Below are 27076 nucleotides of genomic sequence, written 5' to 3'. Positions count from 1 at the left end.
GTACTACAAGCCAACAAAAATCTGTACTTTCTATTACTGCTGTCAACATTTGCTTTTGGAGTCACTGTGTCTCATTCATCACTTCCATGATGGCTCTTTGAAAAGGGAATATCTAAAGGCGACTATTACTGAGTCACAGCAGAGTTGTAGTTTGAGATTATGTCCTTTTGTTTGTGATCCATAACTTCAATTTCCATACAAAGTTCCTCAATGAACACTTAAATTGATCGTGAGAACCATTTATCATTAGATATTGTAAAGAATCCTAAGGGGGTGGGTGGGCGGCTGGGTAGCTCAGTGGATTGGGCGGCTGGGTAGCTCAGTGAATTGAGAGCCAAGCCTAGAGGTGGGAGGTCCTAGGTTCGAATCCGGCCTCAGCCACTTCCCAGCTGTGTGAACCTGGGCAAGTCACTTGACCCCCATTGCCTAGCCCTTACCACTCTTCTGCCTTGGAGCCAATACACAGTATATATATATATATATATATACATATATATACATATACATATACATACATATACATATACATATACATATATATATAATATACAGTATATATATAAGGGTTTAAAAAAAAGAAATAACTTGACTGGCATCGATGAATAGAATTAACATTTTAAAACAATATAATTAACATCTAAAAGAAAAAAATATTCATCCTGGGGTTGAGAAATCCCTTTAATATTAAAAATAGAAGCCAAGAAAGGAATTATTATTGGACATCCCTCTCAGGCAATGGAAATGATAGAAATCTCTCCACTACCTGTCTGGCTCTATGACCAGAGGTGGCAGTTCCAATTTTGCTCCCCAAGGAAGTTCTTTCCTATTGTCAAGCTGCTCTCTGCTGGTATCCTCCTTATGCAGTTCCACCTGTTGAGCTCTATTCAGATCGGAGCCATCCTGGGACCACAAAGAGAGCTGGGTAAGAGCAGGTGTGGATACAGCATGGACTCTTTCTTTAGTTCAGGTACCTCCCTGGGGACCTTTTGGGGAAGTCCTTCCTTCTATCCTCAGGCAGCAGCTTTGGAAATCAACCCACTGAAGAGCTTCCTCATGAAGGGTTATGGGTTGTTTTCAGCTGAGCTTTTTATGGCCACGGAGGGAAGGAAGAGAGGCTCAGCAAAAAGGGTTCAATCAGCTGGGCCTTGCACCGATTAGCCATTTGGCCAGCTTCTCCATTGTGCTTGTCCCAGAAGAAGAAGGCACTTGTTGATGGAGTGCCCTTTGTCAAAGGAAGCTTTGTGAAGCTCAGGCTTCTCCTGAAGTCCATGGTTCAGATCAGCAGGCGGCTTTTTGAGTGTCGTAATGAATGATGCCTCCAGCAAGCCAAATAGCCTGGGGACCTGTGGCCATTTAGCCTTGAAGCCATGTAGTCAGGCTCCTAGCTACCAAAAACCGAAACCAACCAACCCTGGGAAAGTTGCAAACCCTTGAGTAGTTCAGTAAAAGGAAGTTGCAGCGCAGCTGAGTGGCTCAGTGGACAGAGAGCTGGGCCTCAAGACCAGAGGTCGTAGGTTCGAATCTGACCCCAGACTTTTCTTCATTTTCTAACTCTGGGCAAGTACTACAAGCCAACAAAAATCTGTACTTTCTATTACTGCTGTCAACATTTGCTTTTGGAGTCACTGTGTCTCATTCATCACTTCCATGATGGCTCTTTGAAAAGGGAATATCTAAAGGCGACTATTACTGAGTCACAGCAGAGTTGTAGTTTGAGATTATGTCCTTTTGTTCGTGATCCATAACTTCAATTTCCATACAAAGTTCCTCAATGAACACTTAAATTGATCGTGAGAACCATTTATCATTAGATATTGTAAAGAATCCTAAGGGGGTGGGTGGGCGGCTGGGTAGCTCAGTGGATTGGGCGGCTGGGAAGCTCAGTGGATTGAGAGCCAAGCCTAGAGGTGGGAGGTCCTAGGTTCGAATCCGGCCTCAGCCACTTCCCAGCTGTGTGAACCTGGGCAAGTCACTTGACCCCCATTGCCTAGCCCTTACCACTCTTCTGCCTTGGAGCCAATACACAGTATATATATATATATATACATATATATACATATACATATACATACATATACATATACATATACATATATATATAATATACAGTATATATATAAGGGTTTAAAAAAAAGAAATAACTTGACTGGCATCGATGAATAGAATTAACATTTTAAAACAATATAATTAACATCTAAAAGAAAAAAATATTCATCCTGGGGTTGAGAAATCCCTTTAATATTAAAAATAGAAGCCAAGAAAGGAATTATTATTGGACATCCCTCTCAGGCAATGGAAATGATAGAAATCTCTCCACTACCTGTCTGGCTCTATGACCAGAGGTGGCAGTTCCAATTTTGCTCCCCAAGGAAGTTCTTTCCTATTGTCAAGCTGCTCTCTGCTGGTATCCTCCTTATGCAGTTCCACCTGTTGAGCTCTATTCAGATCGGAGCCATCCTGGGACCACAAAGAGAGCTGGGTAAGAGCAGCTGTGGATACAGCATGGACTCTTTCTTTAGTTCAGGTACCTCCCTGGGGACCTTTTGGGGAAGTCCTTCCTTCTATCCTCAGGCAGCAGCTTTGGAAATCAACCCACTGAAGAGCTTCCTCATGAAGGGTTATGGGTTGTTTTCAGCTGAGCTTTTTATGGCCACGGAGGGAAGGAAGAGAGGCTCAGCAAAAAGGGTTCAATCAGCTGGGCCTTGCACCGATTAGCCATTTGGCCAGCTTCTCCATTGTGCTTGTCCCAGAAGAAGAAGGCACTTGTTGATGGAGTGCCCTTTGTCAAAGGAAGCTTTGTGAAGCTCAGGCTTCTCCTGAAGTCCATGGTTCAGATCAGCAGGCGGCTTTTTGAGTGTCGTAATGAATGATGCCTCCAGCAAGCCAAATAGCCTGGGGACCTGTGGCCATTTAGCCTTGAAGCCATGTAGTCAGGCTCCTAGCTACCAAAAACCGAAACCAACCAACCCTGGGAAAGTTGCAAACCCTTGAGTAGTTCAGTAAAAGGAAGTTGCAGCGCAGCTGAGTGGCTCAGTGGACAGAGAGCTGGGCCTCAAGACCAGAGGTCGTAGGTTCGAATCTGACCCCAGACTTTTCTTCATTTTCTAACTCTGGGCAAGTACTACAAGCCAACAAAAATCTGTACTTTCTATTACTGCTGTCAACATTTGCTTTTGGAGTCACTGTGTCTCATTCATCACTTCCATGATGGCTCTTTGAAAAGGGAATATCTAAAGGCGACTATTACTGAGTCACAGCAGAGTTGTAGTTTGAGATTATGTCCTTTTGTTTGTGATCCATAACTTCAATTTCCATACAAAGTTCCTCAATGAACACTTAAATTGATCGTGAGAACCATTTATCATTAGATATTGTAAAGAATCCTAAGGGGGTGGGTGGGCGGCTGGGTAGCTCAGTGGATTGGGCGGCTGGGTAGCTCAGTGGATTGAGAGCCAAGCCTAGAGGTGGGAGGTCCTAGGTTCGAATCCGGCCTCAGCCACTTCCCAGCTGTGTGAACCTGGGCAAGTCACTTGACCCCCATTGCCTAGCCCTTACCACTCTTCTGCCTTGGAGCCAATACACAGTATATATATATATATATACATATATATACATATACATATACATACATATACATATACATATACATATATATATAATATACAGTATATATATAAGGGTTTAAAAAAAAGAAATAACTTGACTGGCATCGATGAATAGAATTAACATTTTAAAACAATATAATTAACATCTAAAAGAAAAAAATATTCATCCTGGGGTTGAGAAATCCCTTTAATATTAAAAATAGAAGCCAAGAAAGGAATTATTATTGGACATCCCTCTCAGGCAATGGAAATGATAGAAATCTCTCCACTACCTGTCTGGCTCTATGACCAGAGGTGGCAGTTCCAATTTTGCTCCCCAAGGAAGTTCTTTCCTATTGTCAAGCTGCTCTCTGCTGGTATCCTCCTTATGCAGTTCCACCTGTTGAGCTCTATTCAGATCGGAGCCATCCTGGGACCACAAAGAGAGCTGGGTAAGAGCAGCTGTGGATACAGCATGGACTCTTTCTTTAGTTCAGGTACCTCCCTGGGGACCTTTTGGGGAAGTCCTTCCTTCTATCCTCAGGCAGCAGCTTTGGAAATCAACCCACTGAAGAGCTTCCTCATGAAGGGTTATGGGTTGTTTTCAGCTGAGCTTTTTATGGCCACGGAGGGAAGGAAGAGAGGCTCAGCAAAAAGGGTTCAATCAGCTGGGCCTTGCACCGATTAGCCATTTGGCCAGCTTCTCCATTGTGCTTGTCCCAGAAGAAGAAGGCACTTGTTGATGGAGTGCCCTTTGTCAAAGGAAGCTTTGTGAAGCTCAGGCTTCTCCTGAAGTCCATGGTTCAGATCAGCAGGCGGCTTTTTGAGTGTCGTAATGAATGATGCCTCCAGCAAGCCAAATAGCCTGGGGACCTGTGGCCATTTAGCCTTGAAGCCATGTAGTCAGGCTCCTAGCTACCAAAAACCGAAACCAACCAACCCTGGGAAAGTTGCAAACCCTTGAGTAGTTCAGTAAAAGGAAGTTGCAGCGCAGCTGAGTGGCTCAGTGGACAGAGAGCTGGGCCTCAAGACCAGAGGTCGTAGGTTCGAATCTGACCCCAGACTTTTCTTCATTTTCTAACTCTGGGCAAGTACTACAAGCCAACAAAAATCTGTACTTTCTATTACTGCTGTCAACATTTGCTTTTGGAGTCACTGTGTCTCATTCATCACTTCCATGATGGCTCTTTGAAAAGGGAATATCTAAAGGCGACTATTACTGAGTCACAGCAGAGTTGTAGTTTGAGATTATGTCCTTTTGTTCGTGATCCATAACTTCAATTTCCATACAAAGTTCCTCAATGAACACTTAAATTGATCGTGAGAACCATTTATCATTAGATATTGTAAAGAATCCTAAGGGGGTGGGTGGGCGGCTGGGTAGCTCAGTGGATTGGGCGGCTGGGTAGCTCAGTGGATTGAGAGCCAAGCCTAGAGGTGGGAGGTCCTAGGTTCGAATCCGGCCTCAGCTGTGTGAACCTGGGCAAGTCACTTGACCCCCATTGCCTAGCCCTTACCACTCTTCTGCCTTGGAGCCAATACACAGTATATATATATATATATACATATATATACATATACATATACATACATATACATATACATATACATATATATATAATATACAGTATATATATAAGGGTTTAAAAAAAAGAAATAACTTGACTGGCATCGATGAATAGAATTAACATTTTAAAACAATATAATTAACATCTAAAAGAAAAAAATATTCATCCTGGGGTTGAGAAATCCCTTTAATATTAAAAATAGAAGCCAAGAAAGGAATTATTATTGGACATCCCTCTCAGGCAATGGAAATGATAGAAATCTCTCCACTACCTGTCTGGCTCTATGACCAGAGGTGGCAGTTCCAATTTTGCTCCCCAAGGAAGTTCTTTCCTATTGTCAAGCTGCTCTCTGCTGGTATCCTCCTTATGCAGTTCCACCTGTTGAGCTCTATTCAGATCGGAGCCATCCTGGGACCACAAAGAGAGCTGGGTAAGAGCAGCTGTGGATACAGCATGGACTCTTTCTTTAGTTCAGGTACCTCCCTGGGGACCTTTTGGGGAAGTCCTTCCTTCTATCCTCAGGCAGCAGCTTTGGAAATCAACCCACTGAAGAGCTTCCTCATGAAGGGTTATGGGTTGTTTTCAGCTGAGCTTTTTATGGCCACGGAGGGAAGGAAGAGAGGCTCAGCAAAAAGGGTTCAATCAGCTGGGCCTTGCACCGATTAGCCATTTGGCCAGCTTCTCCATTGTGCTTGTCCCAGAAGAAGAAGGCACTTGTTGATGGAGTGCCCTTTGTCAAAGGAAGCTTTGTGAAGCTCAGGCTTCTCCTGAAGTCCATGGTTCAGATCAGCAGGCGGCTTTTTGAGTGTCGTAATGAATGATGCCTCCAGCAAGCCAAATAGCCTGGGGACCTGTGGCCATTTAGCCTTGAAGCCATGTAGTCAGGCTCCTAGCTACCAAAAACCGAAACCAACCAACCCTGGGAAAGTTGCAAACCCTTGAGTAGTTCAGTAAAAGGAAGTTGCAGCGCAGCTGAGTGGCTCAGTGGACAGAGAGCTGGGCCTCAAGACCAGAGGTCGTAGGTTCAAATCTGACCCCAGACTTTTCTTCATTTTCTAACTCTGGGCAAGTACTACAAGCCAACAAAAATCTGTACTTTCTATTACTGCTGTCAACATTTGCTTTTGGAGTCACTGTGTCTCATTCATCACTTCCATGATGGCTCTTTGAAAAGGGAATATCTAAAGGCGACTATTACTGAGTCACAGCAGAGTTGTAGTTTGAGATTATGTCCTTTTGTTTGTGATCCATAACTTCAATTTCCATACAAAGTTCCTCAATGAACACTTAAATTGATCGTGAGAACCATTTATCATTAGATATTGTAAAGAATCCTAAGGGGGTGGGTGGGCGGCTGGGTAGCTCAGTGGATTGGGCGGCTGGGTAGCTCAGTGGATTGAGAGCCAAGCCTAGAGGTGGGAGGTCCTAGGTTCGAATCCGGCCTCAGCCACTTCCCAGCTGTGTGAACCTGGGCAAGTCACTTGACCCCCATTGCCTAGCCCTTACCACTCTTCTGCCTTGGAGCCAATACACAGTATATATATATATATATATACATATATATACATATACATATACATACATATACATATACATATACATATATATATAATATACAGTATATATATAAGGGTTTAAAAAAAAGAAATAACTTGACTGGCATCGATGAATAGAATTAACATTTTAAAACAATATAATTAACATCTAAAAGAAAAAAATATTCATCCTGGGGTTGAGAAATCCCTTTAATATTAAAAATAGAAGCCAAGAAAGGAATTATTATTGGACATCCCTCTCAGGCAATGGAAATGATAGAAATCTCTCCACTACCTGTCTGGCTCTATGACCAGAGGTGGCAGTTCCAATTTTGCTCCCCAAGGAAGTTCTTTCCTATTGTCAAGCTGCTCTCTGCTGGTATCCTCCTTATGCAGTTCCACCTGTTGAGCTCTATTCAGATCGGAGCCATCCTGGGACCACAAAGAGAGCTGGGTAAGAGCAGCTGTGGATACAGCATGGACTCTTTCTTTAGTTCAGGTACCTCCCTGGGGACCTTTTGGGGAAGTCCTTCCTTCTATCCTCAGGCAGCAGCTTTGGAAATCAACCCACTGAAGAGCTTCCTCATGAAGGGTTATGGGTTGTTTTCAGCTGAGCTTTTTATGGCCACGGAGGGAAGGAAGAGAGGCTCAGCAAAAAGGGTTCAATCAGCTGGGCCTTGCACCGATTAGCCATTTGGCCAGCTTCTCCATTGTGCTTGTCCCAGAAGAAGAAGGCACTTGTTGATGGAGTGCCCTTTGTCAAAGGAAGCTTTGTGAAGCTCAGGCTTCTCCTGAAGTCCATGGTTCAGATCAGCAGGCGGCTTTTTGAGTGTCGTAATGAATGATGCCTCCAGCAAGCCAAATAGCCTGGGGACCTGTGGCCATTTAGCCTTGAAGCCATGTAGTCAGGCTCCTAGCTACCAAAAACCGAAACCAACCAACCCTGGGAAAGTTGCAAACCCTTGAGTAGTTCAGTAAAAGGAAGTTGCAGCGCAGCTGAGTGGCTCAGTGGACAGAGAGCTGGGCCTCAAGACCAGAGGTCGTAGGTTCGAATCTGACCCCAGACTTTTCTTCATTTTCTAACTCTGGGCAAGTACTACAAGCCAACAAAAATCTGTACTTTCTATTACTGCTGTCAACATTTGCTTTTGGAGTCACTGTGTCTCATTCATCACTTCCATGATGGCTCTTTGAAAAGGGAATATCTAAAGGCGACTATTACTGAGTCACAGCAGAGTTGTAGTTTGAGATTATGTCCTTTTGTTTGTGATCCATAACTTCAATTTCCATACAAAGTTCCTCAATGAACACTTAAATTGATCGTGAGAACCATTTATCATTAGATATTGTAAAGAATCCTAAGGGGGTGGGTGGGCGGCTGGGTAGCTCAGTGGATTGGGCGGCTGGGTAGCTCAGTGGATTGAGAGCCAAGCCTAGAGGTGGGAGGTCCTAGGTTCGAATCCGGCCTCAGCCACTTCCCAGCTGTGTGAACCTGGGCAAGTCACTTGACCCCCATTGCCTAGCCCTTACCACTCTTCTGCCTTGGAGCCAATACACAGTATATATATATATATATACATATATATACATATACATATACATACATATACATATACATATACATATATATATAATATACAGTATATATATAAGGGTTTAAAAAAAAGAAATAACTTGACTGGCATCGATGAATAGAATTAACATTTTAAAACAATATAATTAACATCTAAAAGAAAAAAATATTCATCCTGGGGTTGAGAAATCCCTTTAATATTAAAAATAGAAGCCAAGAAAGGAATTATTATTGGACATCCCTCTCAGGCAATGGAAATGATAGAAATCTCTCCACTACCTGTCTGGCTCTATGACCAGAGGTGGCAGTTCCAATTTTGCTCCCCAAGGAAGTTCTTTCCTATTGTCAAGCTGCTCTCTGCTGGTATCCTCCTTATGCAGTTCCACCTGTTGAGCTCTATTCAGATCGGAGCCATCCTGGGACCACAAAGAGAGCTGGGTAAGAGCAGCTGTGGATACAGCATGGACTCTTTCTTTAGTTCAGGTACCTCCCTGGGGACCTTTTGGGGAAGTCCTTCCTTCTATCCTCAGGCAGCAGCTTTGGAAATCAACCCACTGAAGAGCTTCCTCATGAAGGGTTATGGGTTGTTTTCAGCTGAGCTTTTTATGGCCACGGAGGGAAGGAAGAGAGGCTCAGCAAAAAGGGTTCAATCAGCTGGGCCTTGCACCGATTAGCCATTTGGCCAGCTTCTCCATTGTGCTTGTCCCAGAAGAAGAAGGCACTTGTTGATGGAGTGCCCTTTGTCAAAGGAAGCTTTGTGAAGCTCAGGCTTCTCCTGAAGTCCATGGTTCAGATCAGCAGGCGGCTTTTTGAGTGTCGTAATGAATGATGCCTCCAGCAAGCCAAATAGCCTGGGGACCTGTGGCCATTTAGCCTTGAAGCCATGTAGTCAGGCTCCTAGCTACCAAAAACCGAAACCAACCAACCCTGGGAAAGTTGCAAACCCTTGAGTAGTTCAGTAAAAGGAAGTTGCAGCGCAGCTGAGTGGCTCAGTGGACAGAGAGCTGGGCCTCAAGACCAGAGGTCGTAGGTTCGAATCTGACCCCAGACTTTTCTTCATTTTCTAACTCTGGGCAAGTACTACAAGCCAACAAAAATCTGTACTTTCTATTACTGCTGTCAACATTTGCTTTTGGAGTCACTGTGTCTCATTCATCACTTCCATGATGGCTCTTTGAAAAGGGAATATCTAAAGGCGACTATTACTGAGTCACAGCAGAGTTGTAGTTTGAGATTATGTCCTTTTGTTCGTGATCCATAACTTCAATTTCCATACAAAGTTCCTCAATGAACACTTAAATTGATCGTGAGAACCATTTATCATTAGATATTGTAAAGAATCCTAAGGGGGTGGGTGGGCGGCTGGGTAGCTCAGTGGATTGGGCGGCTGGGTAGCTCAGTGGATTGAGAGCCAAGCCTAGAGGTGGGAGGTCCTAGGTTCGAATCCGGCCTCAGCTGTGTGAACCTGGGCAAGTCACTTGACCCCCATTGCCTAGCCCTTACCACTCTTCTGCCTTGGAGCCAATACACAGTATATATATATATATATACATATATATACATATACATATACATACATATACATATACATATACATATATATATAATATACAGTATATATATAAGGGTTTAAAAAAAAGAAATAACTTGACTGGCATCGATGAATAGAATTAACATTTTAAAACAATATAATTAACATCTAAAAGAAAAAAATATTCATCCTGGGGTTGAGAAATCCCTTTAATATTAAAAATAGAAGCCAAGAAAGGAATTATTATTGGACATCCCTCTCAGGCAATGGAAATGATAGAAATCTCTCCACTACCTGTCTGGCTCTATGACCAGAGGTGGCAGTTCCAATTTTGCTCCCCAAGGAAGTTCTTTCCTATTGTCAAGCTGCTCTCTGCTGGTATCCTCCTTATGCAGTTCCACCTGTTGAGCTCTATTCAGATCGGAGCCATCCTGGGACCACAAAGAGAGCTGGGTAAGAGCAGCTGTGGATACAGCATGGACTCTTTCTTTAGTTCAGGTACCTCCCTGGGGACCTTTTGGGGAAGTCCTTCCTTCTATCCTCAGGCAGCAGCTTTGGAAATCAACCCACTGAAGAGCTTCCTCATGAAGGGTTATGGGTTGTTTTCAGCTGAGCTTTTTATGGCCACGGAGGGAAGGAAGAGAGGCTCAGCAAAAAGGGTTCAATCAGCTGGGCCTTGCACCGATTAGCCATTTGGCCAGCTTCTCCATTGTGCTTGTCCCAGAAGAAGAAGGCACTTGTTGATGGAGTGCCCTTTGTCAAAGGAAGCTTTGTGAAGCTCAGGCTTCTCCTGAAGTCCATGGTTCAGATCAGCAGGCGGCTTTTTGAGTGTCGTAATGAATGATGCCTCCAGCAAGCCAAATAGCCTGGGGACCTGTGGCCATTTAGCCTTGAAGCCATGTAGTCAGGCTCCTAGCTACCAAAAACCGAAACCAACCAACCCTGGGAAAGTTGCAAACCCTTGAGTAGTTCAGTAAAAGGAAGTTGCAGCGCAGCTGAGTGGCTCAGTGGACAGAGAGCTGGGCCTCAAGACCAGAGGTCGTAGGTTCGAATCTGACCCCAGACTTTTCTTCATTTTCTAACTCTGGGCAAGTACTACAAGCCAACAAAAATCTGTACTTTCTATTACTGCTGTCAACATTTGCTTTTGGAGTCACTGTGTCTCATTCATCACTTCCATGATGGCTCTTTGAAAAGGGAATATCTAAAGGCGACTATTACTGAGTCACAGCAGAGTTGTAGTTTGAGATTATGTCCTTTTGTTCGTGATCCATAACTTCAATTTCCATACAAAGTTCCTCAATGAACACTTAAATTGATCGTGAGAACCATTTATCATTAGATATTGTAAAGAATCCTAAGGGGGTGGGTGGGCGGCTGGGTAGCTCAGTGGATTGGGCGGCTGGGTAGCTCAGTGGATTGAGAGCCAAGCCTAGAGGTGGGAGGTCCTAGGTTCGAATCCGGCCTCAGCCACTTCCCAGCTGTGTGAACCTGGGCAAGTCACTTGACCCCCATTGCCTAGCCCTTACCACTCTTCTGCCTTGGAGCCAATACACAGTATATATATATATATATATATACATATATATACATATACATATACATACATATACATATACATATACATATATATATAATATACAGTATATATATAAGGGTTTAAAAAAAAGAAATAACTTGACTGGCATCGATGAATAGAATTAACATTTTAAAACAATATAATTAACATCTAAAAGAAAAAAATATTCATCCTGGGGTTGAGAAATCCCTTTAATATTAAAAATAGAAGCCAAGAAAGGAATTATTATTGGACATCCCTCTCAGGCAATGGAAATGATAGAAATCTCTCCACTACCTGTCTGGCTCTATGACCAGAGGTGGCAGTTCCAATTTTGCTCCCCAAGGAAGTTCTTTCCTATTGTCAAGCTGTTCTCTGCTGGTATCCTCCTTATGCAGTTCCACCTGTTGAGCTCTATTCAGATCGGAGCCATCCTGGGGCCACAAAGAGAGCTGGGTAAGAGCAGGTGTGGATACAGCATGGACTCTTTCTTTAGTTCAGGTACCTCCCTGGGGACCTTTTGGGGAAGTCCTTCCTTCTATCCTCAGGCAGCAGCTTTGGAAATCAACCCACTGAAGAGCTTCCTCATGAAGGGTTATGGGTTGTTTTCAGCTGAGCTTTTTATGGCCACGGAGGGAAGGAAGAGAGGCTCAGCAAAAAGGGTTCAATCAGCTGGGCCTTGCACCGATTAGCCATTTGGCCAGCTTCTCCATTGTGCTTGTCCCAGAAGAAGAAGGCACTTGTTGATGGAGTGCCCTTTGTCAAGGGAAGCTTTGTGAAGCTCAGGCTTCTCCTGAAGTCCATGGTTCAGATCAGCAGGCGGCTTTTTGAGTGTCGTAATGAATGATGCCTCCAGCAAGCCAAATAGCCTGGGGACCTGTGGCCATTTAGCCTTGAAGCCATGTAGTCAGGCTCCTAGCTACGAAAAACCGAAACCAACCAACCCTGGGAAAGTTGCAAACCCTTGAGTAGTTCAGTAAAAGGAAGTTGCAGCGCAGCTGAGTGGCTCAGTGGACAGAGAGCTGGGCCTCAAGACCAGAGGTCGTAGGTTCGAATCTGACCCCAGACTTTTCTTCATTTTCTAACTCTGGGCAAGTACTACAAGCCAACAAAAATCTGTACTTTCTATTACTGCTGTCAACATTTGCTTTTGGAGTCACTGTGTCTCATTCATCACTTCCATGATGGCTCTTTGAAAAGGGAATATCTAAAGGCGACTATTACTGAGTCACAGCAGAGTTGTAGTTTGAGATTATGTCCTTTTGTTTGTGATCCATAACTTCAATTTCCATACAAAGTTCCTCAATGAACACTTAAATTGATCGTGAGAACCATTTATCATTAGATATTGTAAAGAATCCTAAGGGGGTGGGTGGGCGGCTGGGTAGCTCAGTGGATTGAGAGCCAAGCCTAGAGGTGGGAGGTCCTAGGTTCGAATCCGGCCTCAGCCACTTCCCAGCTGTGTGAACCTGGGCAAGTCACTTGACCCCCATTGCCTAGCCCTTACCACTCTTCTGCCTTGGAGCCAATACACAGTATATATATATATATACACATATATATACATATACATATACATACATATACATATACATATACATATACATATATATATAATATACAGTATATATATAAGGGTTTAAAAAAAAGAAATAACTTGACTGGCATCGATGAATAGAATTAACATTTTAAAACAATATAATTAACATCTAAAAGAAAAAAATATTCATCCTGGGGTTGAGAAATCCCTTTAATATTAAAAATAGAAGCCAAGAAAGGAATTATTATTGGACATCCCTCTCAGGCAATGGAAATGATAGAAATCTCTCCACTACCTGTCTGGCTCTATGACCAGAGGTGGCAGTTCCAATTTTGCTCCCCAAGGAAGTTCTTTCCTATTGTCAAGCTGTTCTCTGCTGGTATCCTCCTTATGCAGTTCCACCTGTTGAGCTCTATTCAGATCGGAGCCATCCTGGGGCCACAAAGAGAGCTGGGTAAGAGCAGGTGTGGATACAGCATGGACTCTTTCTTTAGTTCAGGTACCTCCCTGGGGACCTTTTGGGGAAGTCCTTCCTTCTATCCTCAGGCAGCAGCTTTGGAAATCAACCCACTGAAGAGCTTCCTCATGAAGGGTTATGGGTTGTTTTCAGCTGAGCTTTTTATGGCCACGGAGGGAAGGAAGAGAGGCTCAGCAAAAAGGGTTCAATCAGCTGGGCCTTGCACCGATTAGCCATTTGGCCAGCTTCTCCATTGTGCTTGTCCCAGAAGAAGAAGGCACTTGTTGATGGAGTGCCCTTTGTCAAGGGAAGCTTTGTGAAGCTCAGGCTTCTCCTGAAGTCCATGGTTCAGATCAGCAGGCGGCTTTTTGAGTGTCGTAATGAATGATGCCTCCAGCAAGCCAAATAGCCTGGGGACCTGTGGCCATTTAGCCTTGAAGCCATGTAGTCAGGCTCCTAGCTACGAAAAACCGAAACCAACCAACCCTGGGAAAGTTGCAAACCCTTGAGTAGTTCAGTAAAAGGAAGTTGCAGCGCAGCTGAGTGGCTCAGTGGACAGAGAGCTGGGCCTCAAGACCAGAGGTCGTAGGTTCGAATCTGACCCCAGACTTTTCTTCATTTTCTAACTCTGGGCAAGTACTACAAGCCAACAAAAATCTGTACTTTCTATTACTGCTGTCAACATTTGCTTTTGGAGTCACTGTGTCTCATTCATCACTTCCATGATGGCTCTTTGAAAAGGGAATATCTAAAGGCGACTATTACTGAGTCACAGCAGAGTTGTAGTTTGAGATTATGTCCTTTTGTTCGTGATCCATAACTTCAATTTCCATACAAAGTTCCTCAATGAACACTTAAATTGATCGTGAGAACCATTTATCATTAGATATTGTAAAGAATCCTAAGGGGGTGGGTGGGCGGCTGGGTAGCTCAGTGGATTGGGCGGCTGGGAAGCTCAGTGGATTGAGAGCCAAGCCTAGAGGTGGGAGGTCCTAGGTTCGAATCCGGCCTCAGCCACTTCCCAGCTGTGTGAACCTGGGCAAGTCACTTGACCCCCATTGCCTAGCCCTTACCACTCTTCTGCCTTGGAGCCAATACACAGTATATATATATATATATACATATATATACATATACATATACATACATATACATATACATATACATATATATATAATATACAGTATATATATAAGGGTTTAAAAAAAAGAAATAACTTGACTGGCATCGATGAATAGAATTAACATTTTAAAACAATATAATTAACATCTAAAAGAAAAAAATATTCATCCTGGGGTTGAGAAATCCCTTTAATATTAAAAATAGAAGCCAAGAAAGGAATTATTATTGGACATCCCTCTCAGGCAATGGAAATGATAGAAATCTCTCCACTACCTGTCTGGCTCTATGACCAGAGGTGGCAGTTCCAATTTTGCTCCCCAAGGAAGTTCTTTCCTATTGTCAAGCTGCTCTCTGCTGGTATCCTCCTTATGCAGTTCCACCTGTTGAGCTCTATTCAGATCGGAGCCATCCTGGGACCACAAAGAGAGCTGGGTAAGAGCAGCTGTGGATACAGCATGGACTCTTTCTTTAGTTCAGGTACCTCCCTGGGGACCTTTTGGGGAAGTCCTTCCTTCTATCCTCAGGCAGCAGCTTTGGAAATCAACCCACTGAAGAGCTTCCTCATGAAGGGTTATGGGTTGTTTTCAGCTGAGCTTTTTATGGCCATGGAGGGAAGGAAGAGAGGCTCAGCAAAAAGGGTTCAATCAGCTGGGCCTTGCACCGATTAGCCATTTGGCCAGCTTCTCCATTGTGCTTGTCCCAGAAGAAGAAGGCACTTGTTGATGGAGTGCCCTTTGTCAAAGGAAGCTTTGTGAAGCTCAGGCTTCTCCTGAAGTCCATGGTTCAGATCAGCAGGCGGCTTTTTGAGTGTCGTAATGAATGATGCCTCCAGCAAGCCAAATAGCCTGGGGACCTGTGGCCATTTAGCCTTGAAGCCATGTAGTCAGGCTCCTAGCTACCAAAAACCGAAACCAACCAACCCTGGGAAAGTTGCAAACCCTTGAGTAGTTCAGTAAAAGGAAGTTGCAGCGCAGCTGAGTGGCTCAGTGGACAGAGAGCTGGGCCTCAAGACCAGAGGTCGTAGGTTCGAATCTGACCCCAGACTTTTCTTCATTTTCTAACTCTGGGCAAGTACTACAAGCCAACAAAAATCTGTACTTTCTATTACTGCTGTCAACATTTGCTTTTGGAGTCACTGTGTCTCATTCATCACTTCCATGATGGCTCTTTGAAAAGGGAATATCTAAAGGCGACTATTACTGAGTCACAGCAGAGTTGTAGTTTGAGATTATGTCCTTTTGTTTGTGATCCATAACTTCAATTTCCATACAAAGTTCCTCAATGAACACTTAAATTGATCGTGAGAACCATTTATCATTAGATATTGTAAAGAATCCTAAGGGGGTGGGTGGGCGGCTGGGTAGCTCAGTGGATTGGGCGGCTGGGTAGCTCAGTGGATTGAGAGCCAAGCCTAGAGGTGGGAGGTCCTAGGTTCGAATCCGGCCTCAGCTGTGTGAACCTGGGCAAGTCACTTGACCCCCATTGCCTAGCCCTTACCACTCTTCTGCCTTGGAGCCAATACACAGTATATATATATATATATACATATATATACATATACATATACATACATATACATATACATATACATATATATATAATATACAGTATATATATAAGGGTTTAAAAAAAAGAAATAACTTGACTGGCATCGATGAATAGAATTAACATTTTAAAACAATATAATTAACATCTAAAAGAAAAAAATATTCATCCTGGGGTTGAGAAATCCCTTTAATATTAAAAATAGAAGCCAAGAAAGGAATTATTATTGGACATCCCTCTCAGGCAATGGAAATGATAGAAATCTCTCCACTACCTGTCTGGCTCTATGACCAGAGGTGGCAGTTCCAATTTTGCTCCCCAAGGAAGTTCTTTCCTATTGTCAAGCTGCTCTCTGCTGGTATCCTCCTTATGCAGTTCCACCTGTTGAGCTCTATTCAGATCGGAGCCATCCTGGGACCACAAAGAGAGCTGGGTAAGAGCAGCTGTGGATACAGCATGGACTCTTTCTTTAGTTCAGGTACCTCCCTGGGGACCTTTTGGGGAAGTCCTTCCTTCTATCCTCAGGCAGCAGCTTTGGAAATCAACCCACTGAAGAGCTTCCTCATGAAGGGTTATGGGTTGTTTTCAGCTGAGCTTTTTATGGCCACGGAGGGAAGGAAGAGAGGCTCAGCAAAAAGGGTTCAATCAGCTGGGCCTTGCACCGATTAGCCATTTGGCCAGCTTCTCCATTGTGCTTGTCCCAGAAGAAGAAGGCACTTGTTGATGGAGTGCCCTTTGTCAAAGGAAGCTTTGTGAAGCTCAGGCTTCTCCTGAAGTCCATGGTTCAGATCAGCAGGCGGCTTTTTGAGTGTCGTAATGAATGATGCCTCCAGCAAGCCAAATAGCCTGGGGACCTGTGGCCATTTAGCCTTGAAGCCATGTAGTCAGGCTCCTAGCTACCAAAAACCGAAACCAACCAACCCTGGGAAAGTTGCAAACCCTTGAGTAGTTCAGTAAAAGGAAGTTGCAGCGCAGCTGAGTGGCTCAGTGGACAGAGAGCTGGGCCTCAAGACCAGAGGTCGTAGGTTCGAATCTGACCCCAGACTTTTCTTCATTTTCTAACTCTGGGCAAGTACTACAAGCCAACAAAAATCTGTACTTTCTATTACTGCTGTCAACATTTGCTTTTGGAGTCACTGTGTCTCATTCATCACTTCCATGATGGCTCTTTGAAAAGGGAATATCTAAAGGCGACTATTACTGAGTCACAGCAGAGTTGTAGTTTGAGATTATGTCCTTTTGTTTGTGATCCATAACTTCAATTTCCATACAAAGTTCCTCAATGAACACTTAAATTGATCGTGAGAACCATTTATCATTAGATATTGTAAAGAATCCTAAGGGGGTGGGTGGGCGGCTGGGTAGCTCAGTGGATTGGGCGGCTGGGTAGCTCAGTGGATTGAGAGCCAAGCCTAGAGGTGGGAGGTCCTAGGTTCGAATCCGGCCTCAGCCACTTCCCAGCTGTGTGAACCTGGGCAAGTCACTTGACCCCCATTGCCTAGCCCTTACCACTCTTCTGCCTTGGAGCCAATACACAGTATATATATATATATATACATATATATACATATACATATACATACATATACATATACATATACATATATATATAATATACAGTATATATATAAGGGTTTAAAAAAAAGAAATAACTTGACTGGCATCGATGAATAGAATTAACATTTTAAAACAATATAATTAACATCTAAAAGAAAAAAATATTCATCCTGGGGTTGAGAAATCCCTTTAATATTAAAAATAGAAGCCAAGAAAGGAATTATTATTGGACATCCCTCTCAGGCAATGGAAATGATAGAAATCTCTCCACTACCTGTCTGGCTCTATGACCAGAGGTGGCAGTTCCAATTTTGCTCCCCAAGGAAGTTCTTTCCTATTGTCAAGCTGTTCTCTGCTGGTATCCTCCTTATGCAGTTCCACCTGTTGAGCTCTATTCAGATCGGAGCCATCCTGGGGCCACAAAGAGAGCTGGGTAAGAGCAGGTGTGGATACAGCATGGACTCTTTCTTTAGTTCAGGTACCTCCCTGGGGACCTTTTGGGGAAGTCCTTCCTTCTATCCTCAGGCAGCAGCTTTGGAAATCAACCCACTGAAGAGCTTCCTCATGAAGGGTTATGGGTTGTTTTCAGCTGAGCTTTTTATGGCCACGGAGGGAAGGAAGAGAGGCTCAGCAAAAAGGGTTCAATCAGCTGGGCCTTGCACCGATTAGCCATTTGGCCAGCTTCTCCATTGTGCTTGTCCCAGAAGAAGAAGGCACTTGTTGATGGAGTGCCCTTTGTCAAGGGAAGCTTTGTGAAGCTCAGGCTTCTCCTGAAGTCCATGGTTCAGATCAGCAGGCGGCTTTTTGAGTGTCGTAATGAATGATGCCTCCAGCAAGCCAAATAGCCTGGGGACCTGTGGCCATTTAGCCTTGAAGCCATGTAGTCAGGCTCCTAGCTACGAAAAACCGAAACCAACCAACCCTGGGAAAGTTGCAAACCCTTGAGTAGTTCAGTAAAAGGAAGTTGCAGCGCAGCTGAGTGGCTCAGTGGACAGAGAGCTGGGCCTCAAGACCAGAGGTCGTAGGTTCGAATCTGACCCCAGACTTTTCTTCATTTTCTAACTCTGGGCAAGTACTACAAGCCAACAAAAATCTGTACTTTCTATTACTGCTGTCAACATTTGCTTTTGGAGTCACTGTGTCTCATTCATCACTTCCATGATGGCTCTTTGAAAAGGGAATATCTAAAGGCGACTATTACTGAGTCACAGCAGAGTTGTAGTTTGAGATTATGTCCTTTTGTTTGTGATCCATAACTTCAATTTCCATACAAAGTTCCTCAATGAACACTTAAATTGATCGTGAGAACCATTTATCATTAGATATTGTAAAGAATCCTAAGGGGGTGGGTGGGCGGCTGGGTAGCTCAGTGGATTGAGAGCCAAGCCTAGAGGTGGGAGGTCCTAGGTTCGAATCCGGCCTCAGCCACTTCCCAGCTGTGTGAACCTGGGCAAGTCACTTGACCCCCATTGCCTAGCCCTTACCACTCTTCTGCCTTGGAGCCAATACACAGTATATATATATATATACACATATATATACATATACATATACATACATATACATATACATATACATATACATATATATATAATATACAGTATATATATAAGGGTTTAAAAAAAAGAAATAACTTGACTGGCATCGATGAATAGAATTAACATTTTAAAACAATATAATTAACATCTAAAAGAAAAAAATATTCATCCTGGGGTTGAGAAATCCCTTTAATATTAAAAATAGAAGCCAAGAAAGGAATTATTATTGGACATCCCTCTCAGGCAATGGAAATGATAGAAATCTCTCCACTACCTGTCTGGCTCTATGACCAGAGGTGGCAGTTCCAATTTTGCTCCCCAAGGAAGTTCTTTCCTATTGTCAAGCTGTTCTCTGCTGGTATCCTCCTTATGCAGTTCCACCTGTTGAGCTCTATTCAGATCGGAGCCATCCTGGGGCCACAAAGAGAGCTGGGTAAGAGCAGGTGTGGATACAGCATGGACTCTTTCTTTAGTTCAGGTACCTCCCTGGGGACCTTTTGGGGAAGTCCTTCCTTCTATCCTCAGGCAGCAGCTTTGGAAATCAACCCACTGAAGAGCTTCCTCATGAAGGGTTATGGGTTGTTTTCAGCTGAGCTTTTTATGGCCACGGAGGGAAGGAAGAGAGGCTCAGCAAAAAGGGTTCAATCAGCTGGGCCTTGCACCGATTAGCCATTTGGCCAGCTTCTCCATTGTGCTTGTCCCAGAAGAAGAAGGCACTTGTTGATGGAGTGCCCTTTGTCAAGGGAAGCTTTGTGAAGCTCAGGCTTCTCCTGAAGTCCATGGTTCAGATCAGCAGGCGGCTTTTTGAGTGTCGTAATGAATGATGCCTCCAGCAAGCCAAATAGCCTGGGGACCTGTGGCCATTTAGCCTTGAAGCCATGTAGTCAGGCTCCTAGCTACGAAAAACCGAAACCAACCAACCCTGGGAAAGTTGCAAACCCTTGAGTAGTTCAGTAAAAGGAAGTTGCAGCGCAGCTGAGTGGCTCAGTGGACAGAGAGCTGGGCCTCAAGACCAGAGGTCGTAGGTTCGAATCTGACCCCAGACTTTTCTTCATTTTCTAACTCTGGGCAAGTACTACAAGCCAACAAAAATCTGTACTTTCTATTACTGCTGTCAACATTTGCTTTTGGAGTCACTGTGTCTCATTCATCACTTCCATGATGGCTCTTTGAAAAGGGAATATCTAAAGGCGACTATTACTGAGTCACAGCAGAGTTGTAGTTTGAGATTATGTCCTTTTGTTTGTGATCCATAACTTCAATTTCCATACAAAGTTCCTCAATGAACACTTAAATTGATCGTGAGAACCATTTATCATTAGATATTGTAAAGAATCCTAAGGGGGTGGGTGGGCGGCTGGGTAGCTCAGTGGATTGGGCGGCTGGGTAGCTCAGTGGATTGAGAGCCAAGCCTAGAGGTGGGAGGTCCTAGGTTCGAATCCGGCCTCAGCCACTTCCCAGCTGTGTGAACCTGGGCAAGTCACTTGACCCCCATTGCCTAGCCCTTACCACTCTTCTGCCTTGGAGCCAATACACAGTATATATATATATATATATACATATATATACATATACATATACATACATATACATATACATATACATATATATATAATATACAGTATATATATAAGGGTTTAAAAAAAAGAAATAACTTGACTGGCATCGATGAATAGAATTAACATTTTAAAACAATATAATTAACATCTAAAAGAAAAAAATATTCATCCTGGGGTTGAGAAATCCCTTTAATATTAAAAATAGAAGCCAAGAAAGGAATTATTATTGGACATCCCTCTCAGGCAATGGAAATGATAGAAATCTCTCCACTACCTGTCTGGCTCTATGACCAGAGGTGGCAGTTCCAATTTTGCTCCCCAAGGAAGTTCTTTCCTATTGTCAAGCTGCTCTCTGCTGGTATCCTCCTTATGCAGTTCCACCTGTTGAGCTCTATTCAGATCGGAGCCATCCTGGGACCACAAAGAGAGCTGGGTAAGAGCAGCTGTGGATACAGCATGGACTCTTTCTTTAGTTCAGGTACCTCCCTGGGGACCTTTTGGGGAAGTCCTTCCTTCTATCCTCAGGCAGCAGCTTTGGAAATCAACCCACTGAAGAGCTTCCTCATGAAGGGTTATGGGTTGTTTTCAGCTGAGCTTTTTATGGCCACGGAGGGAAGGAAGAGAGGCTCAGCAAAAAGGGTTCAATCAGCTGGGCCTTGCACCGATTAGCCATTTGGCCAGCTTCTCCATTGTGCTTGTCCCAGAAGAAGAAGGCACTTGTTGATGGAGTGCCCTTTGTCAAAGGAAGCTTTGTGAAGCTCAGGCTTCTCCTGAAGTCCATGGTTCAGATCAGCAGGCGGCTTTTTGAGTGTCGTAATGAATGATGCCTCCAGCAAGCCAAATAGCCTGGGGACCTGTGGCCATTTAGCCTTGAAGCCATGTAGTCAGGCTCCTAGCTACCAAAAACCGAAACCAACCAACCCTGGGAAAGTTGCAAACCCTTGAGTAGTTCAGTAAAAGGAAGTTGCAGCGCAGCTGAGTGGCTCAGTGGACAGAGAGCTGGGCCTCAAGACCAGAGGTCGTAGGTTCGAATCTGACCCCAGACTTTTCTTCATTTTCTAACTCTGGGCAAGTACTACAAGCCAACAAAAATCTGTACTTTCTATTACTGCTGTCAACATTTGCTTTTGGAGTCACTGTGTCTCATTCATCACTTCCATGATGGCTCTTTGAAAAGGGAATATCTAAAGGCGACTATTACTGAGTCACAGCAGAGTTGTAGTTTGAGATTATGTCCTTTTGTTTGTGATCCATAACTTCAATTTCCATACAAAGTTCCTCAATGAACACTTAAATTGATCGTGAGAACCATTTATCATTAGATATTGTAAAGAATCCTAAGGGGGTGGGTGGGCGGCTGGGTAGCTCAGTGGATTGGGCGGCTGGGTAGCTCAGTGGATTGAGAGCCAAGCCTAGAGGTGGGAGGTCCTAGGTTCGAATCCGGCCTCAGCCACTTCCCAGCTGTGTGAACCTGGGGAAGTCACTTGACCCCCATTGCCTAGCCCTTACCACTCTTCTGCCTTGGAGCCAATACACAGTATATATATATATATATACATATATATACATATACATATACATACATATACATATACATATACATATACATATATATATAATATACAGTATATATATAAGGGTTTAAAAAAAAGAAATAACTTGACTGGCATCGATGAATAGAATTAACATTTTAAAACAATATAATTAACATCTAAAAGAAAAAAATATTCATCCTGGGGTTGAGAAATCCCTTTAATATTAAAAATAGAAGCCAAGAAAGGAATTATTATTGGACATCCCTCTCAGGCAATGGAAATGATAGAAATCTCTCCACTACCTGTCTGGCTCTATGACCAGAGGTGGCAGTTCCAATTTTGCTCCCCAAGGAAGTTCTTTCCTATTGTCAAGCTGCTCTCTGCTGGTATCCTCCTTATGCAGTTCCACCTGTTGAGCTCTATTCAGATCGGAGCCATCCTGGGACCACAAAGAGAGCTGGGTAAGAGCAGCTGTGGATACAGCATGGACTCTTTCTTTAGTTCAGGTACCTCCCTGGGGACCTTTTGGGGAAGTCCTTCCTTCTATCCTCAGGCAGCAGCTTTGGAAATCAACCCACTGAAGAGCTTCCTCATGAAGGGTTATGGGTTGTTTTCAGCTGAGCTTTTTATGGCCACGGAGGGAAGGAAGAGAGGCTCAGCAAAAAGGGTTCAATCAGCTGGGCCTTGCACCGATTAGCCATTTGGCCAGCTTCTCCATTGTGCTTGTCCCAGAAGAAGAAGGCACTTGTTGATGGAGTGCCCTTTGTCAAAGGAAGCTTTGTGAAGCTCAGGCTTCTCCTGAAGTCCATGGTTCAGATCAGCAGGCGGCTTTTTGAGTGTCGTAATGAATGATGCCTCCAGCAAGCCAAATAGCCTGGGGACCTGTGGCCATTTAGCCTTGAAGCCATGTAGTCAGGCTCCTAGCTACCAAAAACCGAAACCAACCAACCCTGGGAAAGTTGCAAACCCTTGAGTAGTTCAGTAAAAGGAAGTTGCAGCGCAGCTGAGTGGCTCAGTGGACAGAGAGCTGGGCCTCAAGACCAGAGGTCGTAGGTTCGAATCTGACCCCAGACTTTTCTTCATTTTCTAACTCTGGGCAAGTACTACAAGCCAACAAAAATCTGTACTTTCTATTACTGCTGTCAACATTTGCTTTTGGAGTCACTGTGTCTCATTCATCACTTCCATGATGGCTCTTTGAAAAGGGAATATCTAAAGGCGACTATTACTGAGTCACAGCAGAGTTGTAGTTTGAGATTATGTCCTTTTGTTTGTGATCCATAACTTCAATTTCCATACAAAGTTCCTCAATGAACACTTAAATTGATCGTGAGAACCATTTATCATTAGATATTGTAAAGAATCCTAAGGGGGTGGGTGGGCGGCTGGGTAGCTCAGTGGATTGGGCGGCTGGGTAGCTCAGTGGATTGAGAGCCAAGCCTAGAGGTGGGAGGTCCTAGGTTCGAATCCGGCCTCAGCTGTGTGAACCTGGGCAAGTCACTTGACCCCCATTGCCTAGCCCTTACCACTCTTCTGCCTTGGAGCCAATACACAGTATATATATATATATATACATATATATACATATACATATACATACATATACATATACATATACATATATATATAATATACAGTATATATATAAGGGTTTAAAAAAAAGAAATAACTTGACTGGCATCGATGAATAGAATTAACATTTTAAAACAATATAATTAACATCTAAAAGAAAAAAAATATTCATCCTGGGGTTGAGAAATCCCTTTAATATTAAAAATAGAAGCCAAGAAAGGAATTATTATTGGACATCCCTCTCAGGCAATGGAAATGATAGAAATCTCTCCACTACCTGTCTGGCTCTATGACCAGAGGTGGCAGTTCCAATTTTGCTCCCCAAGGAAGTTCTTTCCTATTGTCAAGCTGCTCTCTGCTGGTATCCTCCTTATGCAGTTCCACCTGTTGAGCTCTATTCAGATCGGAGCCATCCTGGGACCACAAAGAGAGCTGGGTAAGAGCAGCTGTGGATACAGCATGGACTCTTTCTTTAGTTCAGGTACCTCCCTGGGGACCTTTTGGGGAAGTCCTTCCTTCTATCCTCAGGCAGCAGCTTTGGAAATCAACCCACTGAAGAGCTTCCTCATGAAGGGTTATGGGTTGTTTTCAGCTGAGCTTTTTATGGCCACGGAGGGAAGGAAGAGAGGCTCAGCAAAAAGGGTTCAATCAGCTGGGCCTTGCACCGATTAGCCATTTGGCCAGCTTCTCCATTGTGCTTGTCCCAGAAGAAGAAGGCACTTGTTGATGGAGTGCCCTTTGTCAAAGGAAGCTTTGTGAAGCTCAGGCTTCTCCTGAAGTCCATGGTTCAGATCAGCAGGCGGCTTTTTGAGTGTCGTAATGAATGATGCCTCCAGCAAGCCAAATAGCCTGGGGACCTGTGGCCATTTAGCCTTGAAGCCATGTAGTCAGGCTCCTAGCTACCAAAAACCGAAACCAACCAACCCTGGGAAAGTTGCAAACCCTTGAGTAGTTCAGTAAAAGGAAGTTGCAGCGCAGCTGAGTGGCTCAGTGGACAGAGAGCTGGGCCTCAAGACCAGAGGTCGTAGGTTCGAATCTGACCCCAGACTTTTCTTCATTTTCTAACTCTGGGCAAGTACTACAAGCCAACAAAAATCTGTACTTTCTATTACTGCTGTCAACATTTGCTTTTGGAGTCACTGTGTCTCATTCATCACTTCCATGATGGCTCTTTGAAAAGGGAATATCTAAAGGCGACTATTACTGAGTCACAGCAGAGTTGTAGTTTGAGATTATGTCCTTTTGTTTGTGATCCATAACTTCAATTTCCATACAAAGTTCCTCAATGAACACTTAAATTGATCGTGAGAACCATTTATCATTAGATATTGTAAAGAATCCTAAGGGGGTGGGTGGGCGGCTGGGTAGCTCAGTGGATTGGGCGGCTGGGTAGCTCAGTGGATTGAGAGCCAAGCCTAGAGGTGGGAGGTCCTAGGTTCGAATCCGGCCTCAGCCACTTCCCAGCTGTGTGAACCTGGGCAAGTCACTTGACCCCCATTGCCTAGCCCTTACCACTCTTCTGCCTTGGAGCCAATACACAGTATATATATATATATATATATACATATATATACATATACATATACATACATATACATATACATATACATATATATATAATATACAGTATATATATAAGGGTTTAAAAAAAAGAAATAACTTGACTGGCATCGATGAATAGAATTAACATTTTAAAACAATATAATTAACATCTAAAAGAAAAAAATATTCATCCTGGGGTTGAGAAATCCCTTTAATATTAAAAATAGAAGCCAAGAAAGGAATTATTATTGGACATCCCTCTCAGGCAATGGAAATGATAGAAATCTCTCCACTACCTGTCTGGCTCTATGACCAGAGGTGGCAGTTCCAATTTTGCTCCCCAAGGAAGTTCTTTCCTATTGTCAAGCTGCTCTCTGCTGGTATCCTCCTTATGCAGTTCCACCTGTTGAGCTCTATTCAGATCGGAGCCATCCTGGGGCCACAAAGAGAGCTGGGTAAGAGCAGGTGTGGATACAGCATGGACTCTTTCTTTAGTTCAGGTACCTCCCTGGGGACCTTTTGGGGAAGTCCTTCCTTCTATCCTCAGGCAGCAGCTTTGGAAATCAACCCACTGAAGAGCTTCCTCATGAAGGGTTATGGGTTGTTTTCAGCTGAGCTTTTTATGGCCACTGAGGGAAGGAAGAGAGGCTCAGCAAAAAGGGTTCAATCAGCTGGGCCTTGCACCGATTAGACATTTGGCCAGCTTCTCCATTGTGCTTGTCCCAGAAGAAGAAGGCACTTGTTGATGGAGTGCCCTTTGTCAAGGGAAGCTTTGTGAAGCTCAGGCTTCTCCTGAAGTCCATGGTTCAGATCAGCAGGCGGCTTTTTGAGTGTCGTAATGAATGATGCCTCCAGCAAGCCAAATAGCCTGGGGACCTGTGGCCATTTAGCCTTGAAGCCATGTAGTCAGGCTCCTAGCTACGAAAAACCGAAACCAACCAACCCTGGGAATGTTGCAAACCCTTGAGTAGTTCAGTAAAAGGAAGTTGCAGCGCAGCTGAGTGGCTCAGTGGACAGAGAGCTGGGCCTCAAGACCAGAGGTCGTAGGTTCGAATCTGACCCCAGACTTTTCTTCATTTTCTAACTCTGGGCAAGTACTACAAGCCAACAAAAATCTGTACTTTCTATTACTGCTGTCAACATTTGCTTTTGGAGTCACTGTGTCTCATTCATCACTTCCATGATGGCTCTTTGAAAAGGGAATATCTAAAGGCGACTATTACTGAGTCACAGCAGAGTTGTAGTTTGAGATTATGTCCTTTTGTTTGTGATCCATAACTTCAATTTCCATACAAAGTTCCTCAATGAACACTTAAATTGATCGTGAGAACCATTTATCATTAGATATTGTAAAGAATCCTAAGGGGGTGGGTGGGCGGCTGGGTAGCTCAGTGGATTGGGCGGCTGGGTAGCTCAGTGGATTGAGAGCCAAGCCTAGAGGTGGGAGGTCCTAGGTTCGAATCCGGCCTCAGCCACTTCCCAGCTGTGTGAACCTGGGCAAGTCACTTGACCCCCATTGCCTAGCCCTTACCACTCTTCTGCCTTGGAGCCAATACACAGTATATATATATATATTCATATATATACATATACATATACATACATATACATATACATATACATATATATATAATATACAGTATATATATAAGGGTTTAAAAAAAAGAAATAACTTGACTGGCATCGATGAATAGAATTAACATTTTAAAACAATATAATTAACATCTAAAAGAAAAAAATATTCATCCTGGGGTTGAGAA

The sequence above is a fragment of the Monodelphis domestica genome, chromosome 6, assembly GCF_027887165.1.
Source record: "Monodelphis domestica isolate mMonDom1 chromosome 6, mMonDom1.pri, whole genome shotgun sequence".
In the NCBI taxonomy this organism is placed as follows: Eukaryota; Metazoa; Chordata; class Mammalia; order Didelphimorphia; family Didelphidae; genus Monodelphis; species Monodelphis domestica.
Note: the sequence above shows the minus strand (reverse complement) of the source record.